The sequence below is a fragment of the Misgurnus anguillicaudatus genome, chromosome 23 (genome assembly GCF_027580225.2).
Source record: "Misgurnus anguillicaudatus chromosome 23, ASM2758022v2, whole genome shotgun sequence".
Classification (NCBI taxonomy): Eukaryota; Metazoa; Chordata; class Actinopteri; order Cypriniformes; family Cobitidae; genus Misgurnus; species Misgurnus anguillicaudatus.
In genome coordinates, this window is record NC_073359.2 from 37,295,684 (window position 1) to 37,312,360 (window position 16,677).

Below are 16,677 nucleotides of genomic sequence, written 5' to 3' on the forward strand. Positions count from 1 at the left end.
TTCCTTAGGTTCTTTAAACTGCTCATCCAAACTCAAATTTACTTCATTCTGTGCCCTTTTGGCTTGACCCCCGGTATTGCTGCTTGCAGCTATATTTTATTTTTATTATCAGAATAAATGGAACAGCAATGTATGTTAAAGGCGGAGTCCACGATGTTTGAAAAACGGTTTGGAGAAGGAGACGGGCCGACTACCAAAACACACTTATAGCCAATCAAATCAAATCAAATGCCGGGTTGTGTATGTGTGGGGCGGGTCTATCAACAGAAGGTCCAGATTCTATTGGGGTAGGGGCGTGTTTGTTTAGGTGATTTCAAATATCAACATTGGCTTTCAAACATCATGGACTCCGCCTTTAATGGTTTAACATATGAAGGAAGGGTATTTCTAGCTGCAGAAAGTATAGTAGAGAAAAAGTAGAGAAAGAGTGGCCATAAATTATCTGGAAATTTATTATTACAAGCCGTTGCAAAGTGTAAGTGCTGTGAGAATATTTAGACGAAGTGGTAACACTTCACTTGAAGGGGTCTGCATAAGACTGACATGACCTTCTTAATCATGATATGACACTTGTCATTAAGTGTCATTAAGTGTCAATCGCTCAGTTACGTAATTTTTCATGCAAAGATGACATTGTTTGAGATGTCTTTGTTATGACAACTTGACATAAACCAATACATCATAACTTGTCATGACAACTTGACATTACCGAGACAGCATAACTTGACATAGCAGATTAACTATCAAACTTAAGGAACTACCTAGCTTTTTGGGTTTTGACACTGGCTGTCATGAGGCCATTATACTGTAATTGTGTCATGAATATTTTTCTGACCACATTTTTTTTTACCAGTGATACAAATTAAATGTGTCATTAAAATGTCATTATGTGTTAATCTTAGGCTTGGGCGGTATCCAAATTTTGATACCATCAAACCGCCTCCCTATTTTACCCCGGTATATAGGGTATTACTGTGAATAATTATAAAATTATGATGTAAGGCTCAGACAGTGTCACCAAACTGTTGGCTTGTGCCTAAACCCTTCAGAAACTGAATACCAAACACTAATACAGAAACAATAACAAAATAACATGCACAACAATATTAACAACTTTTAATAGCAACTATTAGCAGTTTATAAAAAAGTTTAATACAACAGTCAAACATAATTAACCGGTTGTCGGTTAAAAAAGTGATCTGTGAAATTAGGCTATTAGACAGTGGACTAAACGCTTCTACAGTTAGCCATCTTCCCAGATAGCAATGAGTCGGCGGACCACCGGTGGTGCTCTGGAGGCAGTAAGCGTCATAAGGGCGTAATCGCAAACAGGTCTGAAGGTTAAGCATAAATTAAGCAGTCTGCCTGCTGGCGGCATCTCGCAACAAATGGGAGTGACGTATTCGGCGGCAAAAGTTTCATCCCCACCAGCGGGACGCACCTATAGCCGACAGCTTGGGGCTGGCGGCATAAAGAAGCCATGCAGATATTTTTTTGCTATCTGGGTTATTCCATTATTAACCCATAAAGCTAATGTGGCGAAGTCGCTCTACTGCTATCAATGCAAGTTCACCTACTTGCAGGGGGATTTGACTACGCCACCTGGGAACTACCCAGGAAACAAAAATGACCCCTAGGTCACACAGGTTCACTTCTCATATATAATTAAAGGCAGGCAGAGAACATGAGTATCAAAAATACAAAATTTATTAATCAGTAATAAAAAATAGAACAGTTAATTTTTCTTTAAAAGGAGTATGTTACACCTCCAATCAGTTCAATGTCGAGACAAGATGGATCGCATCACTTCAGATCTCAACAATATTCTTACTGCAAATGATGCGGTAAGTGGCAGCTGGATACAGAATAAATCAAAACAAATATAACAAAACAGGGCTGAGGTTACCCACAGGAGTGATCACCGGCGCACGTTGTCAAAGAGCACACTTCATATACACACCACACCGTGAACTTAGATTACAAATCATACACTCCAAAAAGGTGTAACACAGCAAATGTTGGGATAGTACAACCACCACCACCAGATCCTTCACCCGTGGGGACCTCAGCTCCTGAAAGAAAATTAAACACAAAATAAATATCAAAAATAATATTGGTCAGACATACACAAAATAAATCACAAAAGTCACAACACACTCCATTACACAAATATTTAAACAAGAACAAAATAAAGAAATACAATTTAAACTAACTAATAACGAATGCAAAAATCCACATACAATTATTCAGAAAAAAAGAAAAGAAAAAGTTAAGCAGCAGCAGTAAGGCTACAATTGAGACCGACAAACACAGACGCTTAGCTCGAGTATGCTACGCGATTCTCCGCTCAGCAGGACGTTTCCATATAACTGAACACTTCACAGAAACCAGACAGCAGCAACAGTTCCCAGCATAATACTGTGCAACTTAGCAAAGTTTATGCAGCACACAGCGGCGGTAGAAAATGAAACTAAAGCTGAAATGTATAATCAGCCAAAGTGAAAGGGAGAATCCTACAAAATATAAACAAACAGCCTGTATCATTGCAGATCCCAGATTACAATTAAAATTCCCCACTAATACCCTTACCTCGACTTACCACAAGCGGATAGATAAAAAGTTTTAGGTAGGCTTCAGTATCAAGCCACGGCCAAGCATGCACAGCATTCAGATCACCCACGGTTATGCTGGAATACAGGGACTACACATTACCAAAAACCCACCCTTTAATCATCCAGCCCTTTTTAAATAAACCTGACCTTGTGATACAAAAACAGCGCTCACTTACCGGAAAGGGCAGTCAACAGCTCCTCGCTAAAGCAACCGTAAAACTACATCAAGAACAGGAGGGCTAGATTGTAGCAACAAAACCACTGCACGGATGGAAAGCCAAGCTGCAATATAGCGCGCAAATCGTTAGTGTTATATGTACAGTGAAGAGTTAGCAGCATGCTACGTAACAACAACAACACATACCGTAAGCCACCATCAACACAGCGAAAAGGGGGAGGGTCCGGACGTGACGCATACCAAGCTAAAGCCAACCAGCTCTAATATAGCCAATACTCACTGCTGATTGGTCATCACGGGTGTCACTCACCACCACTTACCTCATTTATAGTGTTACAATCCACCCCCAGCTTCTGCATCGTCGCCCCGACGATGAGTTACGCAAAAACCTGGCCTCTAACACTTTAATCCCCTGGACGAAACAGAGCAACAACTGCACTACTCACGATACTAGACACAGTACCTTCCCCCACTGACCGTGGGAGGTGGTGTACATTAGGGTGCTGCCCGGCAGTACGCCTTCCAGTCCTCCTCACCACACTTTCCCCTGTGGGTGCCTTGATGACCTGATGCAACACAGAGCTCCACTGGTCATGGATTTTGTTTCGACCTCTCACGCTGTAATCGCGGAGATATACCAACTGACCCTCCTTCAGTACGGATTCTCGTACCTGTAGATCATGCCGTGCTTTTCGGCGATTGGCTGCAACCCCCAACCGCTCACGAGCACCCTCAAAAGCCACCTGCAACCGATCCTGGTGCTCCATGACCCACCGATGGACACTACCAGCCAGCGGTTCCTCAACCCTACCAAGCAGGAAGTCAACCGGAAGTCTAGGCTCCTGCCCGAACATCAAGTAGTAAGGGCATTCTCCTGTGGTTTGGTGAGGGGTAGTGTTATACGCAAACAAAACCTGAGGGAGACAAGATGGCCAATCCCTTTTTTTCGCCACTGGTAAAGCGCGCAACAAATCGTGCAACGTCCTATTAAAACGTTCACACTGGCCGTTACCAGCCGGGTGGTATGGTGTAGTGCGCGATTTTTCCACTCCGTATAAACCACAAAGCTGCTGAATGAGAGCCGACTCGAAGTTACGGCCCTGGTCTGAATGGATGCGACTCGGTACGCCTAACCTGCAAAACCATTCATTTACCAAAACCTGCGCCACCGTCTCCGCTCGTTGGTCCCTGGTGGGTACAGCCAAGGTATATTTAGTAAAAATGTCGGTCATGACCAACACGTTCTCCAGACCAGAGCTCGAGGGCTCTAACACTGTGAAATCCAATGCTAGGATCTCATTTGGCCGTGCGGCCAACAGATGCCCCATGAAGGCAGCGGGGGCATGCTGAACCCCTTTGGCACACTGGCACCGCTCGCACTCCTGACACCACTGAGCAATATCCACCGACATCCCGGGCCAGTAGCACCGTTGCCACACCAACTGCGTGGTGCGCTCCACCCCCTGGTGCCCATGCAGCTGGTGCAGCTGCGTCAACACCTCAGGCTTCATGGCCGCCGGTAATAGCACCTGCAGGACCTCTTCCCCACCATCTGGGCGATACACCCGACGATAAAGCACACCCTCAATCTCCACCAGGCGGCTCCACTGCCGCAACAAGATCACCGTAGCCCTAGACAGTTTCCTACGTTCTTCAGAACTAGGTGGCAATTTACGCCTCCAGAACACCAGAATCTCTCCAATAACCAAATCGGCCTGCTGCTTAATGGACATATCACTAGTGGAATTACCGGGAAATGATACAATTTGATTTACCTGAGTCACCAATCCCTCTTGGCCAGCTTGACGCAAGGCAGCTGGAACAGCAGCACCCAGGTACCAACCCTGAATTTCTGCTACACCAGGGGGGTTTTGACGGGACAGAGCGTCAGCATTGCGATTGCTCTTGCCTGACCTATATTTCAGCTCGAAGTCAAAAGCAGCCAACTGGGCAGCCCAACGCTGTTCCATGGCACCCAACTTGGCTGAGGTCAGGTAGCTAAGGGGGTTATTGTCAGTGTAGACTATACACTTGTGTCCTAATAGATATTCACGAAATTTTTCGGTCATGGCCCACTTGAGCGCAAGAAATTCCAGTTTCATAGAACTGTAATTAGAAGTATTGCGCTCAGTGGGCCTCAAACCTCGACTACCATAAGCGATGGGACGCACCTTACCTTGTTGTTCTTGTGAAAGAACTGCCCCCAACCCTCCATGGCTGGCATCTACCTCCAAAATAAAAGGGAGTGTAAAGTCAGCATAGGCAAGTACAGGGGCTGTTGTCAGTCTACACTTTAACTCCTCAAAGCTACTCTGGCACTCAGTAGACCACGCCTCCGCAAACTCCTGAGACTCACGCTTTGTCCGCTTTGGAGTTGCCAGCTCAGCCACCAATCTGTGAAGGGGGGCGGCCAACTTCGCAAACCCCTCCACAAATCGGCGGTAATAGCTAGCAAACCCCAAAAATGACCGCAACCCTGACACACTAGTCGGCAGCGGCCACTGAGAAACTGCCTCAATCTTACCTGGGTCTGTGGAGACCCCTTCTGACGAGATCACATGACCCAAGTACTGCACCTCTCGTCTGAAAAAGGCACACTTTGACAATTTGGCCTTCAACCCTTCCCTGCACAACCGATGTAAAACTACCTCCATTCGAGCTAAATGTTGGTCAACTGAGGAGGAAAACACAACAATATCATCAAGATACAAAAGGAGGGACTGGCACTGTTGGTCCCCAAACAACCGTTCCATCAATCTCTGGAAGGTGCTGGGGGCGTTGCACAGCCCGAATGGCATCCGATTCCATTCAAAAAGCCCGAACGGAGTGCAGAAAGCTGTCTTTGGGCGGTCTACCTCACTTACCGGGACCTGATTGTACCCGCTGGCAAGGTCCATGGTGGAGAACCAACAGGCCCCTGCCAGCGAGTCCAACGTCTCCTCAATACGGGGCAGGGGGAAGGCATCCTTCCGTGTCTTTGAATTTAAATGACGGTAGTCCATGCACATGCGTAGACTACCGTCTTTTTTCTTAAACAAAACGATAGGTGAAGCGTAAGGACTACAGCTTTCGCGAATTATGCGAGCTTCCAACAACTGGTTAATGTGTGCCTTCACTACCTCGTACTCAGAGGGGGGAATACGCCTGTATCGCTGCCGCACAGGGACCTCATCAAACAAAGGGATCTCGTGTGAAATAAGATTGGTACATCCTAAATCCCCATCATGCAAGGAAAACACAGATGAGTACTTATGCAATAGGGTCTTTACCTTGGATTGCTCCTCCACTGACAGCACAGATAAATCGATTTCATTAATCTGCTCCTGCACCGAAGGGGACGCCTCCACTAATTGAGAACTCACCCTAGCCGAGACTTCCTGAACCTCAGTGACCCCTGGGGGTAAACTAACCACGTAAACGTGATTAATAGTGCCTATAACTGTACTAGTATACATCATTACATCCATTGTGCCTACATTAACCACAGGCACATAGGCTGTACCCCGGTCCACTTGTACCAAAGCAGGAGATGCCAACAAACCGGCTGGAAGACCAGTATCTGGTGGCTCAAAAAGTACCGTACCACTTGAGTATTGCGCAGAGCATGTTACGGCAACCAATTTCATGGTGCCCCCTGGGATGCGACACGTCCGATGTCCCCGCACCTTAACTCGACCCCCCTGATTTGGACTTGATTGAATTTCAACGCGATGGCAATACTGTAGTGCCTGAAAAACCGAAGTGGGGGCCTGTGACACACCGGGTAAATCAAAAAGACTTGGGCCATGTTGGCCAAAGAGCTCCCGGTAGCAGCGGCTCAGGACATTCATTCCAAGAACCCCAGGAACCCGAGCACACAAACTACCTGGAGGATCTTTGACAACCAGCACTCCACAACCCAAAATTACCCGCCCACAAAGCTGTACGTCAAGTTCCAAATAACCAATGTAAGGAATTGAGAGACCGTTGGCGGCCCGAAGCTGTAACCAATGGCACGACCTAAGTTGTTCTTGACCCCTCGACCCAAAATTTGTCATGAAACAACTCTCCGTAATGGTGGACACCATAGAGCCAGTGTCCACCAGGCAAGGTACACTCACCCCACCCATACACACGTCGAGTTGCGGACACTTTGACATGAGACGAGACATAAAATCTAAATTACCAAAAGCACCCGAGCCTGTCCTTTCCCCGACCGAGCTGTGGCTCTGCAGCTCAGCGGGAACTAGTTTTCCGACGGTTGCCTGGACTGTGACTGCCCACCCCTAGTTGATGCTGTATCTACACGTGAGGCGGGAAAATGGGAAGGCCTCCGTTCCCGATCGCAATCTCTGGCAAAATGACCAGGCTGCTGACACCTTCTACAAATAATCTGACTCAGCCTAGATGCTTGCGACCGTGCAGGGGGATTTTGAATCTGAGCCACACTTTGAGTTAATTGATTTAATTGTTGCTGCTGCTTTTTTAGCATTTCACGCAATTCACTCAATTCAGAAGTCGACGAGATATTACTATGGGTATGCTGATGTCCCTGTACCCCATACTGAATGCCATACGCAGATGGAACCGATTGACTTCGACCGCGTGACCCCCCAGGCATTCCCTCACGTTCCCAACGCATAGCTTCACTGCGAACATCCAGTAATTTAATAGTGGGTTGGCGACGGACTAATTGTTTCAGCTCACGTCGTAAAGCACCATCACTCACATGTTCCACAAATTGATCCCGCAATAAAATGTCTGCATTTGGCATACCATGGGGTGATTGAGTTTTCACCTTTTCCAGGAGATTCAACAGGGCCAGGGAGAACTCTAACAAGGTCTCCCCGTCCTGTTGTTTCCTGGAAAAAAAGGACTCCTGAAGAGCCACATAAGAACTCGTGCAACCATACAACTCACGCAACGCTTGAATAATTTTGTTTGGATCCTCCCTCTCATCCCTTGGCCGATAACGAATCTCCTCTCTCGCCTCACCCTCCAAATGATCAGCCAAAAAAAATGCCTGATCAGTTGTAGAGAGATGGCGAAGTCGCATACAGGCCTCAGCCTCTTCTACCCATTCATCGATCGTAAGGCCGGACCTACCATTAAATTTTGGGCACCTACGATCCCGAGGGACAAAGACAAATCGATCCGTCGCTGATGCACCCGCACCAGTGAGTGGGGGATCTCCGGTGGCTGGAATTGGTACATTAGAGGGGCCAGGCAGAGCACTCGCCACTGGTTCCTGTCGCAATCTTTCATTATCTGCCCTTAACTGGGCTACTAATTCTCTCAACTCACGCAATTCATCATCCATATTGGTAAAACGCACAAGCACTCACCACTAACGATGAAAAGACAAGACCCAGTGGGGATGCTCCTCACATTAACTCACAAAATAGAATACTGCTGCCTGGTTTCTGTAAAAGAAAGAGGAAAAAAAAGACAGACACACAAAATACCAATACTAACCACAAAATGATACTCACGTCTCTGCACTACACAATAGAGATCCTGCCGAGACTACGCCAAATGTGGCGGAGAGACGCTCTACTGCTATCAATGCAAGTTCACCTACTTGCAGGGGAATTTGACTACGCCACCTGGGAACTACCCAGGAAACAAAAATGACCCCTAGGTCACACAGGTTCACTTCTCATATATAATTAAAGGCAGGCAGAGAACATGAGTATCAAAAATACAAAATTTATTAATCAGTAATAAAAAATAGAACAGTTAATTTTTCTTTAAAAGGAGTATGTTACACCTCCAATCAGTTCAATGTCGAGACAAGATGGATCGCATCACTTCAGATCTCAACAATATTCTTACTGCAAATGATGCGGTAAGTGGCAGCTGGATACAAAATAAATCAAAACAAATATAACCAACAGGGCTGAGGTTACCCACAGGAGTGATCACCGGCGCACGTTGTCAAAGAGCACACTTCATATACACACCACACCGTGAACTTAGATTACAAATCATACACTCCAAAAAGGTGTAACACAGCAAACGTTGGGATAGTACAACCACCACCACCAGATCCGTCACCCGTGGGGACCTCAGCTCCTGAAAGAAAATTAAACAGAAAATAAATATCAAAAATAATATTGATCAGACATACACAAAATAAATCACAAAAGTCACAACACACTCCATTACACAAATATTTAAACAAGAACAAAATAAAGAAATACAATTTAAACTAACTAATAACGAATGCAAAAATCCACATACAATTATTCAGAAAAAAAGAAAAGAAAAAGTTAAGCAGCAGCAGTAAGGCTACAATTGAGACCGACAAACACAGACGCTTAGCTCGAGTATGCTACGCGATTCTCCGCTCAGCAGGACGTTTCCATATAACTGAACACTTCACAGAAACCAGACAGCAGCAACAGTTCCCAGCATAATACTGTGCAACTTAGCAAAGTTTATGCAGCACACAGCGGCGGTAGAAAATGAAACTAAAGCTGAAATGTATAATCAGCCAAAGTGAAAGGGAGAATCCTACAAAATATAAACAAACAGCCTGTATCATTGCAGATCCCAGATTACAATTAAAATTCCCCACTAATACCCTTACCTCGACTTACCACAAGCGGATAGATAAAAAGTTTTAGGTAGGCTTCAGTATCAAGCCACGGCCAAGCATGCACAGCATTCAGATCACCCACGGTTACGCTGGAATACAGGGACTACACATTACCAAAAACCCACCCTTTAATCATCCAGCCCTTTTTAAATAAACCTGACCTTGTGATACAAAAACAGCGCTCACTTACCGGAAAGGGCAGTCAACAGCTCCTCGCTAAAGCAACCGTAAAACTACATCAAGAACAGGAGGGCTAGATTGTAGCAACAAAACCACTGCACGGATGGAAAGCCAAGCTGCAATATAGCGCGCAAATCGTTAGTGTTATATGTACAGTGAAGAGTTAGCAGCATGCTACGTAACAACAACAACACATACCGTAAGCCACCATCAACACAGCGAAAAGGGGGAGGGTCCGGACGTGACGCATACCAAGCTAAAGCCAACCAGCTCTAATATAGCCAATACTCACTGCTGATTGGTCATCACGGGTGTCACTCACCACCACTTACCTCATTCATGCTGTTACACTAAGTAGTTTCTTAAGTTTGATCATTAATCTGCTATGTCAAGTTATGTGGTCTTGGTAATGTCAAGGTGTCATGACAAGTTATGATGTATTGTATGATGTATATATATTTTTTTTAAATATGTTTTAACATGCACATGATTAATTACATACACAAAATAGTGGTCATGAAAATGTACTCAGATTTAGCATATAAATCAGGCTACACTCATCTGACAAATAATGACACTCACAGGAAAATGTAAATTCAAGTGAATGCTTCTAAAAGTAAAACGTATTGGTATCGGTAATACTGCCCATGTATTTACTTGGTATCGGATCGATACAAAATTTTACAGTATCACCCACCACTAATTTACATTGCAAATCTTGATGCCCATTTCCAATTTGTTGCCTGTATTTGATTTTTTTTGGACAACTAACTTACACAATCTTTTAAAAGCAACTCGTATCCAATATCTGAATTGAACTAAACACTTGGCAAAACAATTTAAGGAAGACATACTGACCCAGAAACAGCTTAAATCTCAGAGGATATTGTTGCAATATGCAGTAGACACACAAAAAAGAATATGCAAGATTATAGCTTTATTTCTGTAATAAGACATAAAACTTTAACATTACTCCACTAAGTGGAGCCGTCATCCTTTATTGTGCTGCTAAGAAGAGTCATGTGATCGTGGGTGGTGTCCACCTCAGTGATGGGAGAAACAAACCTTTTTGAAGCTTTAAAACAACTAAAGCAATTGCTTCAAAAAAAGATTCACTATTTCGTAGCATTTAAAACACCATACACGCTGGCGACACCTGCTGGTCAAAATGTGTAAAGGCAAAGAGATCTAGGTCCAAACATCACACCTTCTACAAACAATTTAAAATAGGTTCTTAACAGTGTAATAATGCTTTCAATATACAGTGTTTCCCACAGATCTGGAATTTAATTGTGGTGGTACACTGTAACGAATTGCTGTAAAAAGTACAGCATTATTTTACAGCAGCGGGCTGTTTTTCTAATAATACAGAAAATTGCTGTAAACTGCAATGCATTGTGGGGCCGCATGGCGTTTTAACCCAATATACAGAGTATTGTTGTAAATTTCAAATTTTCAGATTGCATTGTGGGATCTTCAACGGTCGAGATTTGTGAAGCGCCACCAGGAGTGATTCACAGCTGTGGTAAGTGATTCATGTATTTGTTTTTTTAATATTTGGTAAGTGCAGTAGTATATGAAAGTATCTATATTCGTGGTTCATATTGGAAACGCCCATGTTATCGCATCCGTCCCCCGTTCGCGGGAGCGAATGATACCTATGCGGGTTTTAAACAGCACAGTCGCGGTAGTATTTCACACATACCCCGACGCTAAATATAGCAGCTACGGACAAAAACTGGCTTTCTACGTTAAGAGTTACATTCCGTGACAAAAAGTAGGATTTACAGGAACTCCTTCGTCGGCGGGACGCGAATGAGACGCGGGGTTTTAGCCACGCGGTCGTTGTAGTATTTCAAACATACCGCCTTAACTGGGTTCCTACGTTAATTACATGCTTCAGTGAGAAAGTTGAGGAACTAAGTCGTCCACGGGATATGAATGAGACGTGCTTTAACCCGGTAACGTTAGCTTTAAATTACTTCAGGATGATTTCGTTTGATTAATAATGTTTTTCCTTATTTCATAATCCTTTTATATATACACATGTGTACAGTACAGTGCTTTATTTGTAAATATCTTTACAGTGGGGTGAGCAATTGGACAGGCAGGTGAAGAGGTAAGAGCAAATCCAAATAAACATTTAAAATTATATATTCTATTTACAGAGAGTTGTTTATTTGTGTTTCAGTTTTAATCTGACATCCATAGGGGCTTACATTTCAATATAATTAATATATTTTTAGGTATACACTGTGTAATTTGCTTATTGTTTGTTTGTAACGCCTCTTGTTAAGTTATTTGGCTTAAAATAAAGAGGTAATTTACCCTAACATTAAAATATGGTTTAAATGTAAAAAGATAAATAGTAAAGATAAAGTATAGATAAAGAGTACAGTTAAAAATAACTGTTGTTACATGTATTTGTTTTAGGAGACACTGGATGCATTCAGCCCAGCTTCCTGTCTGACTTTGCCACTCTGTTCACAGCATATCATCTTCATTCAAAGGTACAGTAGCTATTAAATCTTCAGCACATTACATATGTCACCCTGTTTATGAAATTCATTCTAAAGTCTTATAATTATGGTATTTTGGGCATCAAATTTTGATTTCAATCACTGATTTTACATTGATTTCAATCTTTCACACGAACTTAGTCAATATTAAAGGACTACTTAATTTTCTTTAAAAAATCCAGATAATTTACTCACCTCTATGTCATCCAAAACGTTGAGTACTTTCTTTGTTCAGTCAAGAAGAAATTACGTTTTTTGAGGAAAACATTCCAGGATTTTTTTTTCATTTTAATACTTTATGGACCCCAACACTTAACAGTTTTAGTGCAGTTTAAAATTGCAGTTTCAAAGGGCTCTAAATGATCCCAAACGAGGCATAAGGGTCTTTTCTAGCAAAACGATTGTCATTTTTGGCAAGAAAAAAAATTTGCACTTTTAAACCACAACTTTTGTCTTCCACCGGCCGTGTGACGCGCCAGCACAACCTTGCGTAATTGCGTAAGCACGTTACAATTTGCGTAACATTTTAAACAATAAACTGACACAAAGACATTAATTAGTATCATTCCACATAGGCTACAACAACGTCGGAACGGTCCTCTTTTTCCACACTTGTAAACACTAGGGCGGTAGTTTCGCATATGTATTCCATGACTTTTTGACGTCATAACGCATTACGTGAGGTCACGCTGGCGTGCCACACGGCTATCTGTGTGTGGAAATTACAATCGTTTTACTAGATAAGACCCTTATCTAGTAAATTATCTCGATTTTTTTTAAAGGAAATAGAGTAATCCTTTAAATATATATGATCACATTTAGTAGATATGATATATCTGAACTTGCATTATATGTTTGATCTAAATTAGGTTAGTAAATTAGTGGGGCATTGAAAATGTTGTGGGAGGTGGGTCCTAAGGACTGGAGTTTAGAAACAATGCTTTAACATATTGACTAATTTTAAAAACAATTACATGCCTCAAAAACTGAAACCAATCTGAATTATATTTATTTTCTGACTCTTTAAGCGATCTGTATCTGGAGAGAGGAACAAGAAGTCAGGAGGAAAAGTAAACATCAGGCCAAATGGTACAGAAGAAACAGGTTGCAGTGAACCTACATGTTGCTACTCTTCTTTGCAAAGTGATGGATTTGCAGTGGAGTTTCTGAAATGTAAGAAGTACATACACATACAAAGATCTCTTTTTCTTTTATTATTCACTATCTCTAGCTATCATCCCTCTATCTGTATCTGACTGTATTTAATCTATCATCACTCTATGGGACTGTTTACACTTGGTATTAAGATATGTTTTTATAGATCGAATCACAAGTAGATGAGAGAGACACATCACGTTTACACCTGGTATTTAAATTCTTCTTTTGTCCACTTTTGAGCGCTTCTGTCCTCTATACTTTGAGGGGGTGGTCTGTGAGACTGTGGGCGAGTCTCTCTGTTAAACACGAGCGGGAGTAATGACAAGTTTTTATGGACGCGAACTAATATTATTTCGGAGTCCGCTGCTTGTGTTGTAAGTAAACATGCTGCACAGTGTTTTGTACATGAATATGTCACAGGTCGGAGCGGACCACAGGTGTCGTGAGTCGCACCCCTTTCTAGTTTCCACCTCGAGGAGGTCCCAAGAGTACCCCAATGACCAGACACACAGAGAGCGCAAGTATAATTAAAACAAAACTTTATTTAAATTACTTAAAATTATGGGGGAGTCTTTTACTTGGTTAGTTCACCATCGCCTCCGCAGGGACAGGAAGATCCAGGATGTCGATGCAGGGCGTCAACGTAGGGTATCCATGCAGGAAGTCGCGGATGGCATATAAATAAGATGTTACCTCACCAGCCTTGACGTCCACTTGGTTCAACACGACTCGTCCAGCCTAGAGATGGTTACTGACAGCACAAACACAGCATAACGCTGCAAGGTTTCAAGTGTACACACTCACGGCAAGGACAAGGACTCACCCACTGCACCACACACACTCTAAGTGAAATAGGGTCACAACCACGGCTGACTAGGACTCATCCTGAGATTCGTTGGGCGCTGATTGCAATGGAGGGTCGAATTGTGACCGTCGCGACCCCTTGCATCTTCCTGTACTTGTGGCTCACCCACAACTCCTTTCCACAGTGGGGCCGCTCACCTGTATGCTAAAACTCACAACACTCTCTTGATGGTTTACTCTCCAATATGATGTAATTTACAAATGTTCAGAGGTACTCACAAACGGCGATAACACTCTTCCTTTGTCTCCTTCTCCTTCGAGCTCTCGGATATTCTTCACACCATCAGTTATCAATCGCTGGCGGTCTCCCTTTGCGGCACTACCGGTAAGTATTCCTATTGCTGTTACTCAGAGTATGTTATTGTTTTGCATGTGTTGTTTCACAGATCGTCATTTAAATGTGATATACTCAGCCCAATCACTAGTGTCCTTAACTCCGTTTTCACTCAGTCAATAGTATCCTCCGCCTTCACAACGCTGACTTCGCCCAGACACTCAACTCCTCTCACCAGATCGGCTAGAATAAACTGCACCGTTTGCAACTTCTGAGGTTCTGATATACTCCTCCTCTTCTCCCCGTTGTCCAATCAATAATCGCCACACTCACTTAACACACCTGTGTCTGATGAAACCTGATTTTCCTCCGGGAGTTTCCCAGAAGTGCCGGTGTTTGTGTTTTACGGTCCGGGTGGAACCAATTTCCACCAACTTTAGTTCCGCCCCAAAAAGTCACTCTTTGACAAATATATTAGAGCTTTTTCTAGTGTAGTGTTCTCTAGTCTAGTAATGTAAATTCACATGTGGTTAAATGTGTTCAAATGTCTCCGCCCATTTATCTAATCTGAGGTACTAAACACAATGTTTTACATCTTTTCTGACATCTGGCGCGAACACACTATGTACAGTGCTATTTTTAGCCTTTCATTGATAAAACTAAAGTGGCTGATCTCCGCGTAGTTTCATTTTTCAAGCGTGTGAAAGTTGCACAATCTTATTTCGTCAATTGCGCTGAAATATCAGAGAAAGATCTAACATGTACACGTACAAAACACTGTGCAGCAGGTTTACTTACATCACAAGCAGCTGACTCTGACATAATATTAGTTCACGTCCATATAAACTCATCATTACTCTCGCTCGTGTTTAACAGAGAGACTCGCCCACAGTCTCACAGACCACCCCCTCAAAGTATGCAGGACAGAATTGGTCAAAAGTGAACAAAAGATACGGATTTAAATACCAGGTCCAAACGTTATGTGTCTCTCTCGTCCACTTTTGATCCGATCGACAAAAACACATCTTAATAAGTGTAAACAGCCACTGACATCGCTCTGTTTCTGACTGTATTTGTTATGCATCTGTCTTTAACTGTATACTTACGTTTTGTAATATCTAATATATTGTCCTTCTATTTTTGCTTAGCCGCCTTTCGCAACCTGTTATGGAACACAGTCTGGAGCCGAATTGTTTTCCTTGACCAGAAGTTTATTGGAATCGCTTGAGGTCATTTGGACATACTGGACTTTTCCTGCAGTGGTGACAATTAATCTTCATTTCATTTTGTCATCCATGAAAATTATTTGTGAGTCCTATTGGATTTGATTCCTATCAACAGTGAAGGTAAAGACCCATTGTTCCACACTCTTTTACAGCATCATCAAGCTATTGTTGTTGTCATCGTTATTTAGCAACCTCTAGCTAAATATTTTTTATATTGTGCCTTTAAAGTTATGCAGTTTTTTAGATATTCCTCTTTCTGTGTGATGGGCCACACAGTGTACATGTTTCAATTACTTTAAAAATATTTATATTTCATGTCCATTAAAAAAAAAACATTCAAAATACATGTTTTGAAATTTTCCATGCGAATGTAAAAGTTATATATTAAATAAATTTGAACTGTTTTTAAAGCTTGTGTTAATTTTTAATTTTGTGAAATAATAGGTGAATTAAGTTATGTACAACATGTTATGGTATGTTTGCCTTAAATGTATTTCAGTGGCCAGTTTTAATCATTAGAATACTATACTGCATTTACATACTAAATTAAAAGTAACTTACTGTAAAAAAAAATACAGCCTTAGTTTTAAAATACAGTTTTTTACAGTAATCAAAAATACAGGCAAAGTCTGTAAATTAAATTACAGCATTTTTTACAGTAATAAGAAAATACAGGAAAAGTCTGTAAATTAAAATTACAGCGACAATACTGTAAAAATTACAGTAACGGGCTGGCAACCCTGCTGCCAGTATTTTACTGTAAAATTTACAGGTAATTTTTTACAGTGTACCCACAGACAAAAAAAAGAGTAATGAACAAGTAATGTGTGACACAACACAATACTTTGATTCATTGAACATTTATATTAAATTAGTTCATTAATCCACCCACCTCAACCTTTCGTTGCCATGAACAAAGCTGACACTGTTGGTCACTGTTGATGCTGGGAAACAGTATTTTGCTTACACTGGGGAATAACACTACTTCCATTGACAAAATGCACGCACAGCCTATTTGGTCACGTGCGTTTTAAAAGGGTCTATATTATATATAGTATATTAATGATAGACAGTGCAGGTCTATAG

The 16,677-nt window shown here is 42.3% G+C and overlaps 2 long non-coding RNA genes across 5 annotated transcripts; one reads left to right on the forward strand and one right to left on the reverse strand.

Moving 5' to 3' along the window:
- Positions 1–1,689: 1,689 nt before the first annotated feature.
- On the reverse strand, positions 1,690–9,917 carry LOC141359367 (uncharacterized). Of its 4 annotated transcripts, XR_012365812.1 has the most exons (7): positions 9,749–9,916; positions 9,561–9,666; positions 9,372–9,459; positions 8,115–8,844; positions 2,789–2,894; positions 2,600–2,687; positions 1,690–2,513 (listed from the first exon to the last, which is right to left on the reverse strand). It is a non-coding gene; the product is annotated as an uncharacterized lncRNA (long non-coding RNA). The 4 variants fall into 4 exon arrangements; XR_012365813.1 differs by having other exon boundaries at positions 1,690–2,072; positions 9,372–9,917; XR_012365810.1 differs by lacking the exon at positions 2,600–2,687 and having other exon boundaries at positions 1,690–2,072; positions 9,372–9,916.
- Positions 9,918–10,021: 104 nt separating this feature from the next.
- Positions 10,022–15,893, forward strand: LOC129436463 (uncharacterized). Its single transcript, XR_008641836.2, has 3 exons — positions 10,022–12,060; positions 13,098–13,242; positions 15,514–15,893. It is a non-coding gene; the product is annotated as an uncharacterized lncRNA (long non-coding RNA).
- The last annotated feature ends 784 nt before the right edge of the window (positions 15,894–16,677 follow it).